General features: G+C 45.8%; 1 protein-coding gene and 1 long non-coding RNA gene across 2 annotated transcripts in view; one reads left to right on the plus strand and one right to left on the minus strand.

Moving 5' to 3' along the window:
* PKIA (cAMP-dependent protein kinase inhibitor alpha) overlaps positions 1-14618 on the minus strand; it is a 37917-nt gene extending 23299 nt beyond the window's left edge. The window contains exons 1-2 of the mRNA XM_028736643.2: positions 14446-14618; positions 13752-13901 (exon numbers count right to left, since the gene is read on the minus strand). The gene's annotated coding sequence lies outside the window, so the exon portion shown is untranslated. The remainder of the gene's footprint in view (positions 1-13751; positions 13902-14445) is intronic.
* A 218-nt stretch (positions 14619-14836) lies between these two features.
* LOC144328689 (uncharacterized) lies at positions 14837-22011 on the plus strand. The gene is made up of 2 exons (XR_013393887.1): positions 14837-15472; positions 21153-22011. It is a non-coding gene; the product is annotated as an uncharacterized LOC144328689 (long non-coding RNA).
* Positions 22012-24002: the final 1991 nt, after the last annotated feature.

The following is a 24002-nucleotide window of genomic DNA, read 5'->3' on the forward strand; positions in this document are numbered from 1 at the left end:
CCCAGAAAACACTCTCTTTAGTGATAAATCAGAACAAATGGCAATCTGCAGAAACCTGATTGTTGCTTGTTTCAACTCAGTGCTAAGTTGCCTTTCATCTCAGAAATGGAAGTGCCAAAGCTGAAACATTTGTAAAGGCTCTGGGATCTTCCAAGATAAAAACAAAATGATGTGACATAAAATAAGTGCCTACAATACGAATAGTGGAAGACAAATGATTGCAGTTTATCTTCAGCTAAAGTATTTCTAAATACAGTGTTGACTAACAGTGTGTAGGTCGCCCATTCTCCCTTCAAATAATTGAACCTGCATTTGTGACCTCAAGCCAAATGCGCCCCATCAGCGCCATCAATTGTGCCTGCCAGACCTGACATTGCCAGCTCATTTCTTGCATTTGTCACCAGCAGCTCTTCCATGCCCTCTTGCTACTGCATTGCTTAACATTAACACCACATTATGATACTGCATAATTCACGCCCTTGATCATGCCATGTAGCTTTGTAATGTAGCATGTCTTGAGAATAATATAACACTGCCCCTCCCCATGCAATTCGTGTTGCTTTCACATCCTACATGCCCACACTGACAACAGTTATCAACAATGAACAACATATTCCTTTGACGGGTCACTGTGAAGCATGAGGCAGAATACGAGAGCACTATATTCTTGTTGGAATTTTCTACTGTTATTCTGTTTGACCATCCAAGCACTTCCAGCACTAGAAGTCGCCAGTAGAAACTATTACAAAGGGAGGTTATTTAAAATTCTGAGCCGAAGCTTGTTGTTCATTCAGTCTTTTTTCCATGCATACTCTCAATCCACTTTTTCTTCCAAAGAGAGACTGAAATTTCTACATGCTCTAATTCTTCTATGATTTAATGAGTGTCGCTCTATTTTCTGTTGCCAAGCTTTCCCTCATCCACTCTCATCTAGCAAGTGCACCACACAAGGCCGGAAAGGGGTGAGGGGAAACTCCCCATTACCAAAAAAGAAAAGACAGATTTCTCAATTGAAGCATTTCGTTGCATACTTGTCATGTGGTAGAATATAGAAGAACAAGCCTTACTGAGAAAACAGCAGCGTGGCTTTGGTAGAACCATGTTTCGGCAATACAGTCATACCTTGGGTTGCAAACATGATCCGTGTGGGAGGCACGTTCACAACCCACAGCATTTGCAACCCGCAGTGCCGCTTGTAACGCGCATGATGTCATTTTGCGCAACTGCGCATGCACGAGCACCAAAACCCAGAAGTGACCTGTTCCGGTACTTCTGGGTTTGGTGCAGTCCGCAACCTGAAAACGCGCAACCTGCAGCGTTCGCAACCCAAGGTATGACTGTAGTGTACAGCTACTTAACGGCATATACAGTCATGAGACAGGAAGATGTGTACAAATTCCTTATCATATACAAATGGGTTATACAAATAGGTTACATTTGTATTTGGGTTATACAATTTCCTTATCATAGGCTCATGGTTGGGATAAGGGGATGAGTTCTCTTATCAGAGCCAACCTTTCCACTAAGCAGCCATTTTGAGAGGAGGATTCAACAGTGCTTAGTTAAAGGAATTTGCTGCCCCATGAAGTGGTGATGACCACCAATTTGGATGGCTTTAAGAGATTCATCAGCTGAGTATCAGTTGCTAGGAATCACAAGTGGGCAAAGTGCTGTTGCACTCTGGCCCTGCTTTGTGGGCTTCGCTTTAGTCATCTGGTTGGCCACTGTGAGAACAGGATACTGGACTAGATGGGCCATTGGCCTGCTCCATCAGGCTCTTCTTGTGTTCTTAGTATTCCCAAGGGTCCCTTTCATGCCTCTGACCTCCACTTCTATTGGCTTGTACAAATGCTACACCACAGGAGCAGGAGACAAGGCCTGAAATCACATTCCCTCTTCTCTGTCCGCTTCAGCTTGACTCACCCATGGCTATTTGGAATGACCACACCAAAGTTAATCACAGGTAAACACTAACTAGGGTTTGCTCCTTTCCAGGATTTGAAGCTTATTACTCCTAGAAGAAAAGGGTGTTACAAGCGACAAAAGCTGGTGACTGATATTACTGTGGAATAAGATGAGCCATAAATGTTCTCTGTGAATAGAATTGACACCGTGACAACTAATATTGACGCATTTCATCGTCTATCAAGAGCGGTTTGTCTAATTAGAATGTCTATAACATTATTGGATCAAGTGTTAAGTGTGTAAAGTCAGAGAATTATTCCTGCTCAACCAGAGGAGTTCGTTCAGTAATCAGACATGGTCATCACAAACAACTGAAAACTTGGGGTATAGTCTGCCTGTCATTTATTTTAGCACGACTAGACTTAAGTTATTTAAGTGGAATTGCAGACAGGCCATCGATAAACATGACAGCCTCAATAGAACTCTTCCATCCCACCCTCAGCAATACTCATAGCAGCAGTAGCAGTGGAAACCGTATGCACGCAAGTCAATCATATTCAGCATTTCCTTCTGCACGAAACTCCCCCTAGAGAGACAACCAGTCTAGATAAATTAAAATTAGCTCTTGAAGCTTTAGTGGACTGCATCTTTACCAAACCATGACAGGAAATAAATATCCTCCACTGTGCAGAGAACTGCAACCTTAGGAATCTCAAGAGCTTTAAAAACCTTGGAAGGGACGATAGAAACAACCTCCAGTGACAGAGAGGGGAAACTCTGGACGACAGTATCACTACAATACAGCGTAAGTAAAAACCATGTGCTAAAACTGCAGATTAAAATATATGTCAACTTTACATGTCTGGGTAAAAGTAAAGGACCCCTGACAGTTAAGTCCAGTTGCAAACAACCCTGGGGTTGTGGGATTCATCTCGCTTTACTGGCCGAGCGAGCCAGCGTTTGTCTGCAGACAGTTTTCCGGGTCATGTGGCCAGCATGACTATGCCACTTTTGGAGAAACCAGAGAAGTGCATGGAAACGCCATTTACCTTCCTGCCGGAGTGGTACCTATTCATCTACTTGCACTTTGACGTGCTTTTGAACTCCTAAGTTGGCAGGAGCAGGCACCAAACAATGGGAGCTCACCCCGTCGCAGGGATTCGAAACGCCAACCTTCCAATCAGCAAGCCCAAGAGACTCAGTGGTTTAGACCACAGCGCCACCCGCACCCTCACATGTCTGGGTAGGCTAGCCTAAACAAGAGCACTTTTAGGAGGCACCAAAAAGAGAACAACAAGGCATCACAGCAAAAGATGCTTGACTGAGGAATCAATAAATTTTGAACGTTTACAAACCAGGAGAATGCAATGTCATGTTGCATCATGCAACCATAACAAATGTCATCAAGGCAGCTTTTTTATTATAGGCTGGAGTTACCAACTTGACGCCCAAGTCTTTCATTGGTGCTCCCAGGCACAGGTCCAGACTCTGAGCTTTCGTTGTTTTATATACTGTATATATATATAAAAGCAAGTCCCTAGCCCTCCTAGAAATAACGTTAGGAAGCAAAATGTGCAGGTACCCTCCTAAGCAATTTCTGTGAAATGATGCAGCCCGACTGCTCATGCCTTTCAGTGTTTTTAGCCAATGTGTGAAGTCAGAGCTGTCACTGACGACTGAGTTGCTTGGAAACCAGGAAGTAGGAATCCCTGGAGTCCTTAACAGTTTGTATTTCCCCCTTTCCTTTAGTGCACTTCTCCTGCTTCACTCTTATTTTCTAGTAACCATTGGACTACCCATAGCTTGCCCTTCCTTTTTTCCTAGCAACCAGGATGCATCTTTCCTGTGGGGGGTTTGTCAGAGATCAAGTGCTCCCTAGAAGCTAATTTCCGCAAATACCAATACGTAATACTAATACGTAAGTGCAGGTGAATGTTAGAGAATCCCCTCTCCAAACAGCAAAGGCAGAGTGCTAAAATTTTGCAAACAGGCTTAGGAATGTCTCCTAGGCTTTGGGTTTAGGGTTGGCACTGCCTTTAGCAGTTATATCTGCACAGTCAGGACCAGCAGGACATCACTGACTTCCTACGGTAAGCATGAGGTTGTTCTGGGGGGCAGGGTGGGGAGAGAAGCAGCAATGACTGTATTGTCTGTAATTCTGTGTCATGCTATGCCCCACCCCCTGCGGTAGCCCTGTCGCGCTATGGCATGCTCCAAATGACAGCTTGTGTGTGTGTGACTGGTACCTACAATGTTCTCAAAATCTGAAAAGTGCCCACTGGTCCAAAAAAGGCTGGTGGCCCCTGCAACAGGTTAATGTCAGGTGTTGAACACAGCTTCAATGTTATTTAATTTAGAGAAAATCCTAAATAATGTTGTGGTCACGCAGCATGGCATTAAAACATTATTAATCTAACATCAGAGTAATCTTAATCCCAGCCAGTGAACACTGGAGTAACAAAGTTAACAAGCAGCTTTGGGTTCAGCTGACCCATGTATGGCGCTATTACAACGACCTATCCTTATCATTACCAGTAGGAACGCTGCTGGCAGCAGTTTCTCAACTAATCACACTTATGGTTGGTTCCACGGGGGGATAAGGGCTCAGAGGAGGGAGACTTTGCCCTTTCTTTTCCGTCTTTTCCAACAGCACCATAGATCTGAGCTTCAGGATTGATTTTACAAGTATTATAGTGTAGCCAACAATTTTCTCCCTTCAAGTGTCAATATTTTGCAAATGTCTTATATTTCCCATCTTCTATCCAATTTGGATGCATTTCAAAGATACTCAGCAATAATATATAGACATACATAATTATTCTCACATATTGTTTGTGTTCAAAGAGAACAGCTGTACTCTAAACAAGGAGCAGAATCTAATAAAAGTCACATAGCTTTCTGAAATGGAACGACTCTAGTAGAAATGAAGAGTTGTGACCATTATTAAAAATCAGGATAATGTTGGCCACGTAATATTAGCTGCAAGCTCTAAGGGCAGTGTGGGGGGAAGACTTGTAAGCCATCTAATTCAGCCTCCTGTTCAATGTAGGAAATCCAGAGCAAGGGCATCCCAATAGATGTCTGTGAAGCCTCTGTCTGGATATTGCTAGTGAGAGAGGGAATATCATCTCCTGCTAGGCAACTGTCTCCATGGTCAAACTCCTCCTACCGTTAAAGACATTTCCCCTAAATGTTCAACTGAAATCTACCATCCTGTACCTTGAGCCCTTGACATATAGTCCTGACCTCTGGAGCAGCACAGAATAGATTTTTGCTCTTTCCTACGCAACAAGCCCTTCAGCTCCAGCCGAGTTGCTTGGATACAACCAGAGGGCTTCCAACCCAAAGGAAATCCACATCTAACCACAAGTGTGTGCTTAATATCCAAACCCAGTTTTGCCTCCTGTGCACTCTGGTCTCAATTTAAGCATACCACTCATGATGCAAAGCTCCAGAACAATACAAAGTCCCCATATAAAATAAGACTCTCTTTAAAATCTCACCTTTTTGAATATAGTCTTTTGAATTGCTAGAGATTAATCAGAGCCTTCCCTTGACTATCAGAGAGTTTAATTTGAGACTGAACTTTCCTGGGCTGAACATGCAGTAAATCTCAGGGCACAATCTGCAATACATGTTGGAGATAATGATGCAATTTTTTTAGGCTAGTAGTGCACAGCAGGGCTGGAAAAAAACCAGGGTTTTCTGCTGGGTAATCTGCAGTAGATTAGAAAGATTTTCTGATCAATAGCAACAACTAAAAGGACCCTCCCTCTTAATTAGCCAATTAAAATCCCTGAGCTTCAGTTACTCAGCTACAGCTATGACTCATGGCAAGGGTGGGAAGATGGTAGACTGGGGTCTACCAATAGGTCTCCAAGTCATTCGCAGAAGATCAGCAAGGATTTCTGACTCTCAAATTTCTAACAAATAGAAGCCAACACACACACAGAGCTTGCCCACCCGAAAACCGTAAGTAGATTTTTGTGTGGCAGGAATTATGAGCTTGGTTCTGGTACTGATCAAAAACTCCTGGACAGAGCCTGAACCCAGAGACATCTGGTTCCTTAGTTCCTAGCTTCCCATCTGAACCACTCTTTGGTTCTGGTTGGTAAGACTCTTTGAGTTCTAGTAAAAAAAACAAAGCAGTTCTTCCAAACCTGCAGTCTGCCCACCCAGCTCATGGAGTGCCATGGATACTGACCCCCCCCCCCGTGTGAATCTTGCTCCACCCACCCCAAGTGACTATTTTGAATCTGGAGCTCTGTTCTAAAAAATGAATTAGAACCTGCAACCTTCAAGTCTGCCAACGGCTGGTGTTCTACATGATGATACCTTGGCACCAAGGACCATTTCACATATTACGCCACAGCAGGCTTATATCCAATAGTCAGCCACAGCCTCTGGATGAGTGCTCAGTTTATTTTCAGTAACTTTGTCATATTTATTTTAGGTGTGAACTTTAAAAAATAATAATTGATGTGGCATAGCTAGTGATATGAAGGCCCAGAAAAAAAAAACCTGGAAAAGTTGGGGGGTGGGGAGAGAAACCAATTTCCTACCATTTCCCCAGGTTTTCCCCCCTGGATCTCCACATCTCTAGGAAAGACCCCCAGCAAGAGAACATAAGATGAACTCTGCTGGATGTGCCCAATGGTCTGTTTAGTTTTTGTATCCCATCTCCCACTGTGGCCAGCCAGATTCCTCTGGGAAGTCCGTAAGTGGGGCATCAAGACAATAGCCCACTCCCTCTGACACACCTCAGCAACTGATTCTCAGAGACATGTTGCATCCAAACAGGGATGACTCATAAAATCATCATGACTGGCAGCCATTGACAATACTTATTCTTCGTGAATTTGTAATCCTCTTTTAAAGTCTTCTAAACTAGAGATAACTGGCATATCTTGACAGCAGTGAATTCCAAAAATTCCACAGGAACCATAACCAATCACTGAACACCTGGAACTAAGGTTGCTAAGGGCTTCTGCAGTTAGATCTGATCCAAGCACCTATCTTTAGAGGAACAAAAGCCTGCTGTTAATGTAAAACCATATTGATTCTGCGTTTATCAATCTGAAACCCCTTGCTCTCTCCTCTATCACTATTGAATACAATCTTGTACTTCCAATCAACAGAATGCATGAGAATCACCATTAGTGACAAATTCATTTCTTCTTTTTTTACCCTAGGTGGTTCCAAACTTGCATGCACAAAAATGTAATGAACAGTACAACCCTATTCATGTCTACTCAGAAGCAAGCTGGACTGGGGGCTTACTTTAGAGTAGACATGCCTTGGTTAGGCGAGAATCCTCATTAAGTGATATCCAGTACAGGCCCCTTCCCATCTCCATTGTTGTGAAACATTACTTTCTTTTCTCTAGCAAGCACAAACAGCTCTTTGACTGCACAAATGCTGTGTCAACATCAGCACCTACTTACACCATCCTACACAACAAAAAGAAAAAAGGAAGAGTATTGCAGCAATGTGTTTTGCTCAGCAGAAAATAAAATTAAATATGCAGAATATGCGAAGAGCATGGTAGTGGGGAGGGAAAGAGAAGGAAGTATTATTCAATCACCCATTCTATTTAGCCATACAAAATAAGGAGATGGATGGCTTAAATCATCAATCTGAAACTGCAATGTATGTTTTAAAACTCACTGTTATGTTCAAGGTTAGTACAAGGACAACTGTGAATTGAGGGAGGGGGAAAGATGACAAAAACGGATCAATACAGACCTCTGCTATTTTAGATTTCTTTTAAAACAAGCATCATAGATTAACAAGTGGATAATATTCAGCAGAGCTAAGTCAATAACTTCTACTTAGGTTCATTAAATCAAGGCTGTTTTGAGCAGAGTATCACAAGGATCATGTTTACAACAAGCATGTACTATTGGGAGCCAAGTACTGTATGTTTCAGCTCCCCAAATATGGGACTCTTAGAACTAGATGCTGAATTATAGAAGTTAGAACAATAGTTTCAGGTGCAAGGCACCTAAAAATCTGCAGCCCTCAAAACACTGCACAAAGATTTGTGAAGTCCTTTCAAAATATTCCTATGATATGCATAGGGAGTCAGCAGCTATGGCTGGAGAAACTCCATCTCCCCAAAGTCTCTGTAGTTGGAAGTTCAGCAACGTGATATGCAAGAAATATATGAAAAAGAGTTTGATACACTCCTTGCTTTCTTTCACTACCAATGTGACATAACGTCATCGCTTATACACATACATATCAGCATCATATATACAATAGATAGATATATTTTAAATTGGGAGTCTTTTCCTGGTATATTACAGGGGAATTTGCAGTGGAAATTTTTCAGTTTAAATCAACATGAATTCTGGCACCCTAGACTGTTACCTAATTTAGCATGTCTATTTTACTTGCATTTAATAAACAAAGCTTAAAACACTGAAACTACTAAGCTCACTTAATAGTATTGGCAATTGGCATCCATTCATCGTTTCCAATATGAACTTAGGAAACAGAACGTTTTCCATAGAAAGATAAAGCACTGGAGAGAAAGGAAAAGAAATCAGGATCCCGCACTATGTCATGTATATTGATGCAGAGACTTGCAGGACAACCACTCAAAGCTCACTTGCAATTCATGCTTCATGTCTTCCAATTCACAAGCACTAAGCAGGTACCTTAGCCTGGTGTTCTTTTTAGCTGGGCACACTCACATCTTGGTGGAAGCAGTCAGGTCACAATGGAGTGTACCAAATGTACTTCCCTGCTCTAACCTTCTCTCCCTGGCCCCACAAAAATGGGGCAGGGTGAGGAAAAGCTTTCCACCAAGTCCCATCTGCCTAAATGGAGGTAAGGTGGGTAACGGGTAAATGGACAATAAATGCATTACAGCACAGGGAAGAAGAAAACAAAAGGGTACAGCCTCTGTCTGGAACAGCTTTAACATTTAACATAGGCAGGCGTGCAAGGGTAGCTGAAGACTTACGTTGCTATCTTACTGCACTAATTAATGCCTGTTTCTTTCGATGCAAGATGACTTTGCCTCTTTGTCCTCCCACAAACACCTCTATATTTTTCTCCTCCTCACTGTGTGAAGTAGCTTCTCCATATCGGCTGTAATTGCCTCCCACGCTAACATCTGCTTCCAAAAGACAACTCTACCCTCTGAGGCATGTCAGGTTGTGGGAGCATTTTTATGAGAAGAGAATTAAATCAGCACCCCACTCCCCCCAATTCTTCCTTTCAGCTCATCTCTTTAGAGAGACCCATTTCTTTGGGGCTAAGCTACATAAATCACACAGTTTTAGCTTTTCCTTTTTTAAAAAAAATAAAATGCAGCCATGGAAGCAGTATTCTAAGGCAAAAGAATTGCACCCTGAATTGGGATGGGTGGGGAAGGCAAAAGCTACTTAACTTTCCTCTCAAGTGGCTATGCCATTAAAAGCTATATACCCCTACATGTCAATTCCTAGGCAAACGTGTGTGTAGCTTAACTATTCTGAGTTGTACCTTCATCCTCCTTTACAACCAACCAATACAGTTTACGGGTAAGCACAGCAAAGGCTTCAGTGGACTCCTCCTCAACTTTCATATGAATCTTGGCCACCATGCCCAATAAATTAGTTTCCATGTTGAAAGGCAGACAACAGATGGAGATAAACCAGTTCATGTTGGTATCAGCTCTACCAACGAACAGCTTGCCATAAAAGCCACAGCAACATTTGCTCTCTCAAGACAGACCACAATGAAGAACTTACTGCTAACGTTGCTGCTTTTTTGTCTGGTGGCGCTTCTGTAATAGCTGCAGAACAGGCAGCAAATCCAACAGATGCAGCTTTTGCTGGCATGTCTCATTCCCAGTTCTGGCTGCCATGCCACTTAAGGGCACAACAGCCCCAATGGCAACTCTGTAGGCATTCTCAAGCTTGCAATGCCGAACCAGTAGGATTGAATCAGCTGCAATGGATCATCAGGAATGCTTACTTCTAACAGTTCATAGAAGAATGGATTTCAGGAGGTAGAAGTCTAAGCACCCTGTCAAAAACTGCTTGACAATGCCAGATTACACCAGCCAAAATCCTTTTCCGCACAGCTACTGAAAGTACAGCAGTTTTCCTGTTCTGCTCATTCCAGAACCCAGCAAGCTGAAGAAATAGACTAACAAGGCCAGTTGCCCAAACAGTGATACAGAAGGAATGATGGTGCAGAAAACACCACTGATGGTCAAGGCTATTGCTAAGCTGAAGCTCCATGAGCACAATGCAAGATACCAACCTAAAGGTGGCTGAGGTAAATAATTATTTCATGCAGAACTAAAATCAGGACAAGCCTTGCTTAAAGACAGCAGCAAAACCACCACAGACTGCTGCTAAAACAGCTGAGGTATCCTACCACAGAAGAGGAAGAACAGAAAGGACCTCCCATAGGTTGTTCCAGTCCATCTCCTACTCTAGCAAGACTATTTTTGGCTAGCTGTAGACCAGCTGAATGGGGACGCGGATGGTGCTGTGGTCTAAACCGATCAGAAGGTTGGCGGTTCGAATCCCCGCGAGGGGGTGAGCTCCCGTTGTTCGGTCCCAGCTCATGCCAACCTAGCAGTTCGAAAACATGTCAGAGTGCAAGTAGATAAATAGGTACCATTGCGGCAGGAAGGTAAATGGCATTTCCATGTGCTGCTCTGGTTCGCCAGAAGCAGCTTAGTCATGCTGGCCACATGACCCGGAAGCTGTCTGCGGACAAACGCCGGTTCCCTCGGCCAGTAAAGCAAGATGAGTTCCGCAACCCCAGAGTCGTTCGCGACTGGACTTAACGGTCAGGGGTCCCTTTACCTTTAGACCAGCTGAGGGCAACTTTTTCTTTCCCTTCCTGCCCCCACTCCAAATGGGCGAAAAATTAATATTACAGCCCCAGGATGGATATAGTTTTGGATCTTCTTCAAGGCCATGATGTAGGGGGGAATCCTGCAGATCATGGCTTCCCCTGACACATGCCATTTGCCCTGCCCACTGCAGGGGAAATAAATAGTACTACCAAGACAGCTTTGACTGGCTGACTGAACCAGGTTAGGGTGGTTGATGGGTCTATCTCGGTGAGTTAAGGAAGGAGATCCCCTGCATAAGAAGACAGGCTCTGGTGGATTGAGCGGATGAGACCAATAGTAGGGTCCAATGGTCAAGGAGGCAGTTTCTGCATGTGCTGTAGAGGGAAATGAGGGGCAGATGGAGCTCATTAACATGGGAAGTTAGCCCTTCTAGGAGCAGGAAAACTCTGATTCTAAACCTTGCGGAATATCTTCAGGAGAAGGCTATGGATGAAATGGGAGTGGAGTCCCTGCATAAAGCACATGTGTGTTGAATGCAGAGTTCTTCTGTGCTTTAGCAATGGATACCTATTTTGTAGGCCTATCCTCTTAATTTTTATATTGGCTTATCCTTCACTGCATTTGACATCACTGACTAACTGGATATTGAAAATTCTAGGATGATTTGCAATGAGTTTAGAGTCCAAAGTTTCTTAAAACACACACATTTGTGGTCTAAGGCACTGCAGTCATTTGAAAAATGTGAATGAAGGACCTTCCTCAAAACAGGGCATTAAAGCATGTCCTTAAATCAGGGATCAGAAATGCTAGAGAGTTATAACTTGCACAAACCCTCACCAATGGCCGTGTTGGCTGGTGCTGGTGGCATTTGGGAGTCCAGCAACATCTCAAAGGCCAGTTTCCCTAAACCAGCCTTCAACAATCAAGATACTTCCAAAGTGCTTGGAGCTAGAATGGGGCACATGCATAATAAAAGGTAAAAGGATCCCTCACAATTAAGTCTAATAGTTAATGACTCTGGGGTTGCAGTGCTCATCTTGCTTTACAGGCTGAGGGAGCCGCCGTTTGTCCGCTTTCATAGACAGTTTTTCTTGGTCATGTGGCGAGCATGACTAAGCCGCTTCTGGCGCAATGGAACACCAACACCAAAACCAGAGCAGCACATGCAAACGCCGTTTACCTTTCCACCGGAGCGGTACCTATTTATCTACTTGCACTGCGTGCTTTCGAACTGCTAGGCTGGCAGGAGCTGGGACCGAACAACGGGAGCTCACCCTGTCGTGGGGCCTCGAACTGCAGACCTTCCAATCGGCAAGCCTAAGCAGCACAGTGGTTTAACCCACAGTGCCACCCATGTCCCTTCTGCATAATAAAAGGGTATGTCAATTATCAGAAAAGTCTGAAAGGGATACATTTTAAAATCTCCTTCCAGAAATTGTGAAGCTTAAAGTGTACCTCTGTCACAAGACCAAGATATTCCCAAATTATCTAGGAAGCTGAAATGATGTTACCTTATTCTGGGAAAGTGACCTCCTGATGAGGCTCTAGTGATTTCTGCATGTCACACAGCAGCTACAACCATAACAGCCTCATCAGAAAATAATGGAGAATTCTAAATGTTGATCCCCCCCCTTGATTTTTAGTAGTCATCAGTGGTTTAGTAAACCGATTACTAAATGAGCCACAACTATCTTCTTAATGCATTGTGTGTTCTTCTCATCTGCTTCATAAATGTAACCCTCTGTGAAAATATCTACTGGGGGGGGGGGGGGAGAGATTATTTAAATACTGAGATCATTCTGGTAGTTGAGAAGCAGTACATAGCCAAGAACTGTGGACAATTAGGCTCTTAACCAAGATTCACACCTGTCAAGTATAGATTCTATTTTAAAACAGTTTCTCAGTTGCTCAGAAGATGGAATGTACACCAAGGAAAGCAAAAGATGCCAACCTATAGCGAAAATATATGTGGGTCTTCAAACAGGTCATCTATGCTACTATATACAGAAACCTTCAAAAGTCCAAGTGTGCCATGCTAAACAGGAGAGGATGGGACACTTTGAGCCCATTTCTGTAGGCAGCGACCACTTTGATACACATCATTCCTAATTTTAATCAAACAAGATAGATGACTTGGCTGGCAGTCTCTCTCTTGAACAAGCGGTAGTGTTGATTTTAACCTATATTTATCACTTAAATTAGTAGCATGTGGGGGTAGAACTTGGAAAGGCCCACAGCAAGCACGTCCTTCTTTTCCGCATTTGCTAAAAAGAACAAAATGCCCACTATTAATTCGCTTCCAGCAAACATAAAGGATGCTTCCATGGCATTCAGCAGACTATTGGCATAACACATTGCACATTCTGGCACAAAACCCACATTTCAGGCAGGAAGGATTTTCCATTACTGGAGGGAAATGATAGATTACTACGCAACCCACCCGTTTGTGGGTTTTTATTCAGCCAAATGCTTGAAACACTGAAGGCATCCAACAGCAAGTATGGGGGCTGCTGCCTGACACCTTCCCTGTGGTTGAAGAAGAGAGATTCAAATCAAGGGTCCATATAGGTGTTACGTAGCAAATGCCATCCTTCAGAGAACCTAATCCTTTAAACCATTTTTTAAAAAATGAACAATCACACAGAAGAGGGTTAGTAGCACAAAGGACAGAAAGCATGTATTTTGGGTTACGATCCAAAACAGGCTCAAGATTAGATTGCTTCTCTTTTTGGACTCTGATACAAGAACTGGTTCGTATCCTGACACATCACTAACTAGTTCTCCACAGGCCTCACTGTTGCTACTGACATTTCTCAACTACCAGCTGTGTAACTGTATGTGCATAACATTAAAATGGCTGCTTGTGTTTGGGGGTGGGAAGACACATGGTAGCACCCTTTAAGAGCAGCTCCCAATAAGCCCCGGGGCTGTGTGGGGAGAACCAGGAGTGTCCACGACCCAGGAGCAGTAAATGACCACACACACCCCGCCCCTCCAACCAGCCTGACCCCCCAACCCCTGCCATCATATTTTGGCCTACCTTTAAGTAAACTGAAGTAGAGCTGTCACATGTCCCATAGTTTAGGCGTCATCCCTTAGCAGTCCACCACACTGGCGCGTAGGTCCGTCGTTTATTCCATCCCGCCGGAGCGCCACAAACCCCAACGGGTGCCCCTTCTTTACGCAGGTCCTGGGGAGGAGAAGAGGAAGCAAAGGAGCCGCCGTCACGCCGGTCCTGGTCCGAGGAGAGGCAGGAGAGAGGCAGCGCCCCCACCTCCCGTCCCCAGCCACCCTCCCTCCCTTTAAACACTCCCGGCTATTTTTAGGAAGGCGAGAAAACAAGCGCTGCCCCTCGAGGAGGCGGCTCGCTCTGCGCGCAAGCCTGCTTGGAAGACACAAGGAGAGGAGGGAGGGGGACCCCAGAAACCGGAGGGCCGAGCAACCCTTCCAAGTCAAAGTCCCCCCCCCCGACCCCAATTCTCAGCAGCGAAGGGCCCCCGCTGTCACTCGACAGCAGCGGAGAGGCGGGCGGGGGGAGCCCCGCTTGGATGCCAGCAGAGGAGCATCCCCGATCTCGCCGCCGCGGCTTCTCCAGCCCCCACCACGGGGCGCTCGGCCCAGCAAGCGAGGCTCTCTCGCCCACACCGTCGATTCCGCACGTGTTGCGCCTCCCTTTGCTGAAGTGGCGGCGGCGGCGAAAAGGGTGTGCGTGTGTATCTTACACATCTACTCACCTCCCCGACGGCCGATTCAGCGCATCGTCTCCTCTTTCCCCCCTCGCACTGCGGCTGAACCTTCTCAGCTTTTGGGCAACTCTCCGCCCCCTGCAGGCTGTTGCGGGTGGTGGTTTATTTGCAAAGGAGGGGGGTGTCTTTTTTATTTTGGAAAAAGATTACTCCGGGGGTGCTTTGGACAAACGCCCGGGCGGAGCTCCCGCTGTCATTGCCTCCCCAACGTGCAGCTGCAGCTGCTGATCCCAAATTCACGGCGCTCCGGCTGCATGAAGTCATCGTGCTCCTCCTCTTCCTCCCTCCCCCACTCCGGATCACCGCATTCAGCTCTTACTGGGGGTGGGTGGAAAGGCAACCCCCCCCCCAAGGCGATAGATGAATGAGGCAGGGATGGATAAATGAGGGCGTGGGGAAGCTTCGCGCCTCTCATTGCTAAAAGCTTCCATCTCCGGGAAACCGGCGAGGCTTGGCTTGCCAAGGGAGATTCCCTGCCTTCCCTCCCTCAAACCTCACCCCGGCTTTGGATGCTCGATGGGCTGCTCCGCGAAAATCTCCCCTCCCCTCTTAACTTCTCTCCGGGCTCCCCCGAGGATCTATTTACGAGGGGGCGGGAGAGAAGCTGATGATCTGTGCGCTTTAGCCGGGATCCATCCATTTGCACCTGCGAGTTGCAAACCGGAGTAGCTGTGGAATGCAGACCTTGTGATCCATGAGCCTCGTTCGGAGGCTGAGCAAGAATTGCAAGAGTGCTTGGGAAAAAGCGATTGCTCCCTGCAGAGCGTTTTCGAGGAAAGGCTACGTAGGCCTCTCGCGTGGTTGCTGTAGATATCTGCTGCAGTCCCAACTGTTTGCAATAAGGTTTCTGCAGCGTTTTAGCAGAAATCTGTTCAATCTTTCTCATTTCTGTTGAGTTAGAGCCAGGCTTAGTCATGCTGAGAGCAAACTGTGAACCTTGGAGCTAGTCCCATTAATTTCAGTGGGTCTGCTTTAAGCGTGACTAACCTTCATCTCACTCGTAATTTGCATGAAGGTGTAGCCTTATTAATCCACGGGTAGGAATAATTGTTGCACCCGAGCAGAGACAAAAGGAGCCAAACGACACCAAGGGGTTAATCCAGAGAAAGAGCGTTTTATTCTGCCATCCGGAAGGGCAGAGGCACCTGTGTGAATCAGTTCACAAAAGACAGGCCGCACCGAAAACATTTTACAAGCAGGTTTTATCCTTTTTTCAAACCCCTTTTTTCCTCTCCCCCTTCACAGGTTCTTACATAGAAATGTTGCTTTTCGTTCTCTGGCTCTGTCCCCAGAAGTATGTTGCAAGTCAATGTACCAGTACAAGGTTATTTGGATCTGGGAAGCGAAAGCTTTTCTGTTCTCAGCTATGGGTTTGTTACAGCGTTTTTGTTACAGAGAGGACTGCTTAGCTCATGCTTTTTGTCTTAGAGGAATATGCAGTTTTAAAAATGCGTACGCCGAGGCCTGGCTGGGGGGGAAATTCACAAACAGTTTTAGGGCTTTCTGGGGTAACCCTAACTGTACCCCTTCATTCCATACCTCTCAAATTTGGACAGCCTTTTTCTTTAAAAAGGCTCGTCCCAGGAAGGCACAGGCTGATATTCTCGGGTCAGAGCTATAATCTGGGGGCGAAGCATGCGAGAAATCATATTGCGTGTCATTGTATGCAAGCTTTGCAGTAAGCAAGGTACAGAAAAGCAAAAAATTAGCAAAATGAAAAGTGGGCCTAGCAGCAGCAAAAACAGGCCTTTTACCCATCCTAGGTTTGGCAACCAGTCAAGCCATGACATGTCCCATCCCTCCCAGGTTTGGGTAGGAATATGGGCCACTGTTTCAAGTCCTGCTGCCAAATTGCGAATGGCCTCACCATGATCAGAGATGTTAAAGCAACAGGCCCCACCTGTGAGATTAAACGCTGCACAAAAGCCGCCATGTTGCGCCAGGAGAAAGTCCAACGCTAATCGGACTGAGAGAAACGCATTGCGTGTCTCATCCAATTGCGTGGCCATTAGCCTAAGGGCCGTGGCTGTCGTGTTCGCAACAATCTCTACCACTGCCTGGAGTCTGATTACGCGGTTCAAGTTATAGATCGGCCCCCTTGCCCCAGAGATTTCTCTCCCCGATTCCATGAGGCTGGAGCATAATGGGCCAGTATCCTTTCCGGAGGCCACTGATTTTTGCCCCAATTCTGGGAGCTGCCACCTGCAAGTGTTGCCAGGTCAGCCGAACGCCTCCTTCTAGGGGGTGCAGAGGGAATCTGGTCAGGAATCCACATGGGGGGTATTAAGTAGGCTGGAAAGCAGACTCCATACCATCCTCTTGGGCGGGCATGATAGGCCTTCCTGCCACACACCCAGTAAACGTCCTGACCATGGGCAGATATGGTGCCTGTCAGCAAGCGGGCCAGGCATGCAGTCAAATTGGAACCAGAAAAGGTTCCTGTCTTGGACTCAAACATGTTAGTTGGGGCTGGGAAGGTACGATCACAGTGGGAAGTGCCCACATAGGTCTGAGCGTCACTTGCGTCATTTGATTTGTTGACACAAAGGCAGCCAGTGATCCTGTGGACCTGGAAAGGGACGGAATGATTCCATAAAGAAGAATGGTTGCCCAGAGGCTGGAAGGCAACAAGTGGAGTTGTAACCAAGGATTCATTCCAAGGCACAGGGAGGAGTGGCATTCCTCCCAGAGCATCTACAGGGGCCAGAGTGCAGACGGCACAATTGGTCCGATTTGCAGAGAACGCAACCATCTCAGCAACCTGAATCCACTTATTATATGTGTGGTGGGCCCCCCACAATTGCAGCAGTTGTCTGGTCACTGTGAGTGGTATTGGCATTTCAAAGGTCAAAGGCAGCAGAAATACCAGCATGGGGACCCACAGTCGTATTTGAGCCATTGTATGCACGGGGAGGGGCTTAGGTAAGTGCTAGAGAGTGGGGTATAATCATGCTGAAAGAAAAGACCCACTAGACCCACTGCAGGGGTGGCGTAAAGCAAACTAGGCCAGGTACCTTCAATAAAGTTCAGTTATGCAAAAGGAAAGAAAATAAAATGTGAAAATGTCCTCTTTCAATCCATGCTGGATTCTGGAGCCGTGCCAAGCGTCAGCGTCCGGAGTGACGTAGGCAGGGCGGTAGTCTGGTGGGCGTTGGGTCGTCTGGTGGGCTTGGGCATCTTTGGTCCCCTCCAACAAGGCTGGAGCGATGTCTGGGCGTCTGGGTCCTCTGGTGGGCGGTGTAGATCAGGTGTCCCAGATGCCGGTGACTTTAACAGCTGTAGAGAAACAGGACAGCCTCTGGCCAGTTTACCTGTCAAGAGAAGAGATAACAAAGACGGCAGCGATTGCACAGAACAAATTGATAGATAACATTCACACACAAGGCATAGTAACTCAAAGGGGATAGTATGGCAAGAAACTTCACAAGGGGTTAACAGTTCTGTTCCTTGGGTTAAGTTTTGCCAGCTGAGATTTTTAAAAGTCTCATTTGTGTGCTCTAAGTTTCAGAGCTTTAAGCCATGTTGCAAATTTCAGTTCATTTGCCAGTGTCTGTAGAAAGAACAATGCGCTCCTTGCTTCTCGCAAAGTTTCAAATTCCTCAAAATATCAATTCCTATGCCGCAGCTCCTTTCAGAGTAAAATTGCACCTTAAAAAGAAAAACTTGACAAAGTTCACAGAAAGCATTCACTTGCTTTTTAAGAAAGTCACTTCTTCAGGTTAGTACTTTGGGGCAGGGGGGTGGGTAACTCTTGGCCTTCTGGGTTTATGTGGCTGAACTGTAAATCCAGAAAGTGTGAGGTTCAGGGTAGCTGGTTGGCGAGAATGCAGCATTTTCCTCTAGGGATAGCAGCCAAGAGATAACGCTCTGAAGCTACCTCCAAGCACCTGGCACAAGGGGGGGGGGAGCTGATGTCCTGTTACTTGCATGATTTTTCAAAAAACAGTCTGTTCAGTTGCTTTTTTTGCTGCAACAGTCTTTGAGCAAGAACAGAGATGAGAAGAAATAATTTTTGAGAAATCTTATTGTTCCCAGCCTGTGGGGGTGGGGTGTGTCGGGCATGGGGCCTGTGGGCATTCCATTTCCCAATGACTCCCTTGCCTGCAGATGGCGCACTGGCTTCTTCCCTAGGCGTCTTCTGACCCTCCCATGGACACCCTCGCTTGCTCTAGGATTGCGTTTTTGGCTTTCTGGCTGCTGGCTGTTTGAAGACAAACCCCTAAGTATTTTGGCTGGGTCCTCTTCGAAAGGAGGATTCTGATTTAAGGTGCTTGGAGGTCTGTGGTCCTGGGCATCGGATGACTCCAGGGGGTCATACACTCAGTGGGGTGGGGCCATCAAAGTGGAGTTTTAGCTGCCTCAATTGCAACATCAGTATTATTTGCTGCCTTGAGCTGTTCCCTGGCACAGGCATTTACCTTGCGGACCTCCTCAGTGGTCAGAATTGTGTCCAAAAGCTGACTTACATCATCATAAGTAGGCATATAGGTTTTGAACACACCTTCAAAAAGTCTAATTATTTTTGCAGGATTTTCCTCAAAAGAAGGATTTTGATTTTTCCAATTGCAAATATCGGAGCTTGTAAAAGGGACATGCTGAATGGTAAAGGTCCTTGGGGGTCGAACACCCTGATCATTTGGCTGTTCCAAAGGATCATACACTTGCCTGAGAGGGGCCACCACAGTGGGTTTGGACAAAGCCTTTGATTTAAGTGTCTCTACATGTTTTGTTGCCCTGTCCCACGCTGTTCTCAAAACCTTTTGCTTTTTTCTCCAATTCTCACCCTGGCACTGGGCTGCTTCTAGAACCCAGGGGGCCACATCCAGTTCTGTTTTAAACGGTTCTACATACTGGAACACTCTGTCAAACTGCTTACTAGTCCATCTTATCTCTTTATCTAGAGTTTTTCTAAAGTCTTCATCATCATTATCATCATCACCTTTCTCTTCACCTTCCTTGCTTGCATCACAAGGGGGTTGGGGAGGGGCAGAGGGGGGAATCTTCTCATTTGGGTCCTCAGTCTGGGCATTGGGCGGAGAAGCAGCCCTATTTGCTCCCAGATTTGGTTGCCTTGGCGCAGTTGCTGCATATGGCGTGGGGGGGGGGTAATTATCTCCTCTTCTAGGACTGGCAAAACTGGTGGCTTTTTAACTTGTAATTGTACTGAACACAGTTTGACTTGGGCAGTCACAATTCTATTTGTCCGAAGCCATGAGGGATTTTGATCCACATTGGCTTTCCAGATAGAAATATAGGGAATGTGATCTGTGTGGGTCTTGAAAATGTTACTCCGTAAAATGTTGACCAAGTTTGGATCAAAGGATCCTCCAGTAGGCCATTCTGGTAAATACGAAGGCCAGTCAACTTCACATAAATGTTGGAGTCTGCTTTTTATGAGTTTACATCCCCACTCTTCTGCTTTCGTGGCACTTTTCCAGTTTTCCAGAAAGCTCTGTAGTGGTGTCTCAAGAATTGTTTTACTGCTTTTGTTTCCCATGACTCTGGGATCCTGGGGACACTGGGACACTCAGCCCTCCTAACGTTATTTGTTCACTCAGTCACAGGGCAGACGTTGCTTTCAACGTCTCACACACTCAAAACATTCACTGGAGTGTCCCCACACGCACATTCAGAAAAACCCATGCACCTCCCCCAATCCCTTTTCCCCCAAAAACCAAAACCACAACCGGCAGTGCTTCACAACTTCGACCGGGGCCCAAGAGCACCTTTTTTTACTGCTTCTTCTGGGCACAAAACCAACAACCAACCATAACCGGCAGCGCTTAGACTTCGACCGGGGCCCTAGCAGCACCCTTTGCTGCTTTTTCTGGGCGACACCAAAACCAGTGGCACTTCGTCTACCCTGCTGGCGGAGTTGATCAGACTCTCTTTTTGCTCGCACCTATCCTTGTGGAGCTTGCTCCCACCTATACCCTGTGGAGCTTACCTTTTTCCTCGAGGTACCTTCTTTCTGCACGGCCGTTGCTCTTTCTCTCCGTCACTTTGTCGCGTGTCCACTCAGGAACGGGTGGCCAGTCCCTCCCACGAAGTTGGCAGGATGTGCACAGGAACTGCTGACCCGGTATCCCGAGCTGCTCGCCTTGCAGTGACGCCCTGGACCTCCTTGTCCCTCGATCTCGGGGAACGTGCTTATTCCCGGCCAACGCACCAGAAATATGTAGCCTTATTAATCCACGGGTAGGAATAATTGTTGCACCCGAGCAGAGACAAAAGGAGCCAAACGACACCAAGGGGTTAATCCAGAGAAAGAGCGTTTTATTCTGCCATCCGGAAGGGCAGAGGCACCTGTGTGAATCAGTTCACAAAAGACAGGCCGCACCGAAAACATTTTACAAGCAGGTTTTATCCTTTTTTCAAACCCCTTTTTTCCTCTCCCCCTTCACAGGTTCTTACATAGAAATGTTGCTTTTCGTTCTCTGGCTCTGTCCCCAGAAGTATGTTGCAAGTCAATGTACCAGTACAAGGTTATTTGGATCTGGGAAGCGAAAGCTTTTCTGTTCTCAGCTATGGGTTTGTTACAGCGTTTTTGTTACAGAGAGGACTGCTTAGCTCATGCTTTTTGTCTTAGAGGAATATGCAGTTTTAAAAATGCGTACGCCGAGGCCTGGCTGGGGGGGAAATTCACAAACAGTTTTAGGGCTTTCTGGGGTAACCCTAACTGTACCCCTTCAAAGGCACTATGCTATTGGTAGCCTTATTTTTGGCCCTTTGCGCTGAATTTTCATTTTTCACAACTCCCACCAAAAGAGTTGGTACAGTGGTACCTCGGATTACATACGCTTCAGGTTACGTACGCTTCAGGTTACAGACTCTGCTAACCCAGAAATAGTGCTTCAGGTTAATAACTTTGCTTCAGGATGAGAACAGAAATTATGCTCAGGCGGTGCAGCAGCAGGAGGAGGAGGCCCTATTAGCTAAAGTAGTGCTTCAGGTTAAGAACAGTTTCATTTTAAGGACGGACCTCCAGAACGAATTAAGTACTTAACCCGATGTACCACTGTATTTTCATTCAGCTGTTCACCACGACCCCAAGATCACTTTTCAGTTGAGTCATTGTGCATAATTGCACAAATACTTACATGAAACTGCACTTACCATTTTCTTGCACATTTGCCCAGTTTGGAACAATCCTTTTGGGTGCTTCTCCTGAATAATTTGGTGTCACCATCAAACTGGCTTCTCAAGGTTCTCTTAAGACTTTTTGTGAATGGGGAGGGGGATGCCAATCCCCCCAAATTTTAGGGGGGGCACTTCTTACATTCCTCCATTGTAGGATCCACCCACTTGCACCTACTTTCTGCTCCCTGTTCTTTAACCAGTTACTATTCTGTAAAGGGACCAATGCTCTGATCCCTTGACGCTAAGTTTACTCATTAACCTTTTGTATGTTTTTGTGTGTGTTCCAAATCTCTTTAAAAGTCCAAGCCCAGATAACCCCATTTACATGCTTTTTGACGCTGGGTGGGACAGGACTTAACCTTTGCAAGAAGCCATGTTGATTCCTCTTCAGTAAAGCTTGTTCATTTAAATCCATGTTATGTTCCTTTAATAATGATTGCCATCAATTCATGTTAAGCTAATTGGCCTGTAATTTCCCTGGATCCCCCTTAAAAAATAATGTTGCACTGGCTTATGAAGGCTGGTCTTAGGGATGTATCGAACTTTTTTTGTATGTAAGCGCAACAATTTCACTTTTGAGTTCTTCAAGGTCTCTTGTGCAGATGCCACCTGGACGCAATATTTCTGTCTGGCTTGAAGCATCCTCAGATTGTGATAACTCTCCTCATCAGGGTGGAGAGGTGATTTTTGCATGGCTACAATATAATTTACCATACAAAGTAAGAGTCACAACCAATATTACTCTTTCCACCTCTCCCCACACATTGTCAGTATGTGGCCCTCAGAAGGTTACCCATAAAGAAATGGGCTGAAAAATGTCCCCCCACCCCTAGCTTACAATGGCTAGATGTTTTCCAATGCCAGGCACATAGGAGGTTAGTAATAGGAAGACAGTGGGCAGGGTTCACCTAACTAGCCTTACCAGCAGAAGCCATGCTCAAGGACTTGCACAGTCGGGTTTCCTCCCTTCTTCTCCCCCATGTGCCCCTGACCCCCTGGAATTGGCTCACGGCAGGTGGGTGGTCAGGAGAACGCTCAGAACCACACGTGGGGTGAGGAGAGGGGTATCATTCTATCTGGCAAGCTGCAATACTTTCACGGAGAGAACAATTGGAAGAGTGTGACATTGAACTGCACCCAATGGTTTGCAGCATGTTCAGAGAGCCTTTTCCTACAGAATACAGAATATTCCTACACAATACAGTGGCACCTCGGGTTACATGCGCTCCAGGTTACAGACTCCGCTAACCCAGAAATACTCCCTCGTGTTAAGAACTTTGCTTCAGGATGAGAACAGAAATTGTGCTCTGGCGGCGTGGCGGCAGCAGGAGGCCCCATTAGCTAAAGTGGTGCTTCAGGTTAAGAACAGTTTCAGGTTAAGGACAGACCTCCGGGATGAATTAAGTACTTAACCCATGGTACCAGCGTGGTGTAGTGGTTAAGAGCGGTAGTCTCGTAATCTGGGCAACTGGGTTCGCGTCTCCGCTCCGCCACGTGCAGCTGCTGGGTGACCTTGGGCTAGTCACACTTCTCTGAAGTCTCTCAGCCTCACTCACCTCACAGAGTGTTTGTTGTGGGGGAGGAAGGGAAAGGAGAATGCTAGCCGCTTTGAGACTCCTTCAGGTAGTGATAAAGCGGGATATCAAATCCCAAACTCTTCTTCTTCTACCACTGTACCCACAACCATAGCTGGAGTTTCCAAGCAAGTATTGAGGCCTGACACCTTGCTCACTTGAGAAATTTTAGCACTGTAATCTTCAAGGTCATTGCCTCGTGCGTTTCTATGGTGATTCAGCTGGCACTTCTAAACAAAAATGCAGCCTCTTCACACAGATTATGTTTCATCAGAACCATCTGCAGAGAACGCTCAATGGCTTTCTCTCTCTCTCTATTGATCGCCTATTGCATTTATAACAAAGTTTGCCGTAATCCCCTCCCCCTTCTCTTTCTCACCCTCGGACTTTTATTTCATACCTATAAATATTCCGTGTAGAGTGTATACTGCAGATACTTCACATCTGTGGCCAGTGATTCTAGACAGTGATTTGTGGTGGATCTATTGTTTCTTCAAAGCTGCAGAATGTTCAAAGGAAGGGCAACTTGGGCAAGATTTTTAAAAATATCACAGGCTGACATGGCAAATATATAGAACTATCGAAGTAGGCTGAAGTGCGTAATCGAGACCTTTCTCTTGAGCAAATTCTCTTGAAATGGATGTGATTTGATTATGTTTAATATTCAGTTGTTCATTTTTGAAAGTGTTTGTTACTTATAGCCCTGAGAGGCTCCCAAATATCAAATATTTCAAAAGGTTAGCAGATCTAATGAGGGGTGGGGAGAACCATAGTGACCAGTTTGTCCAGATGGCCTTTTCTTTGTCTTCATTCTTGGCCTTCATTGGTGTG

The sequence above is a fragment of the Podarcis muralis genome, chromosome 8, assembly GCF_964188315.1.
Source record: "Podarcis muralis chromosome 8, rPodMur119.hap1.1, whole genome shotgun sequence".
NCBI classification, from domain to species: domain Eukaryota; kingdom Metazoa; phylum Chordata; class Lepidosauria; order Squamata; family Lacertidae; genus Podarcis; species Podarcis muralis.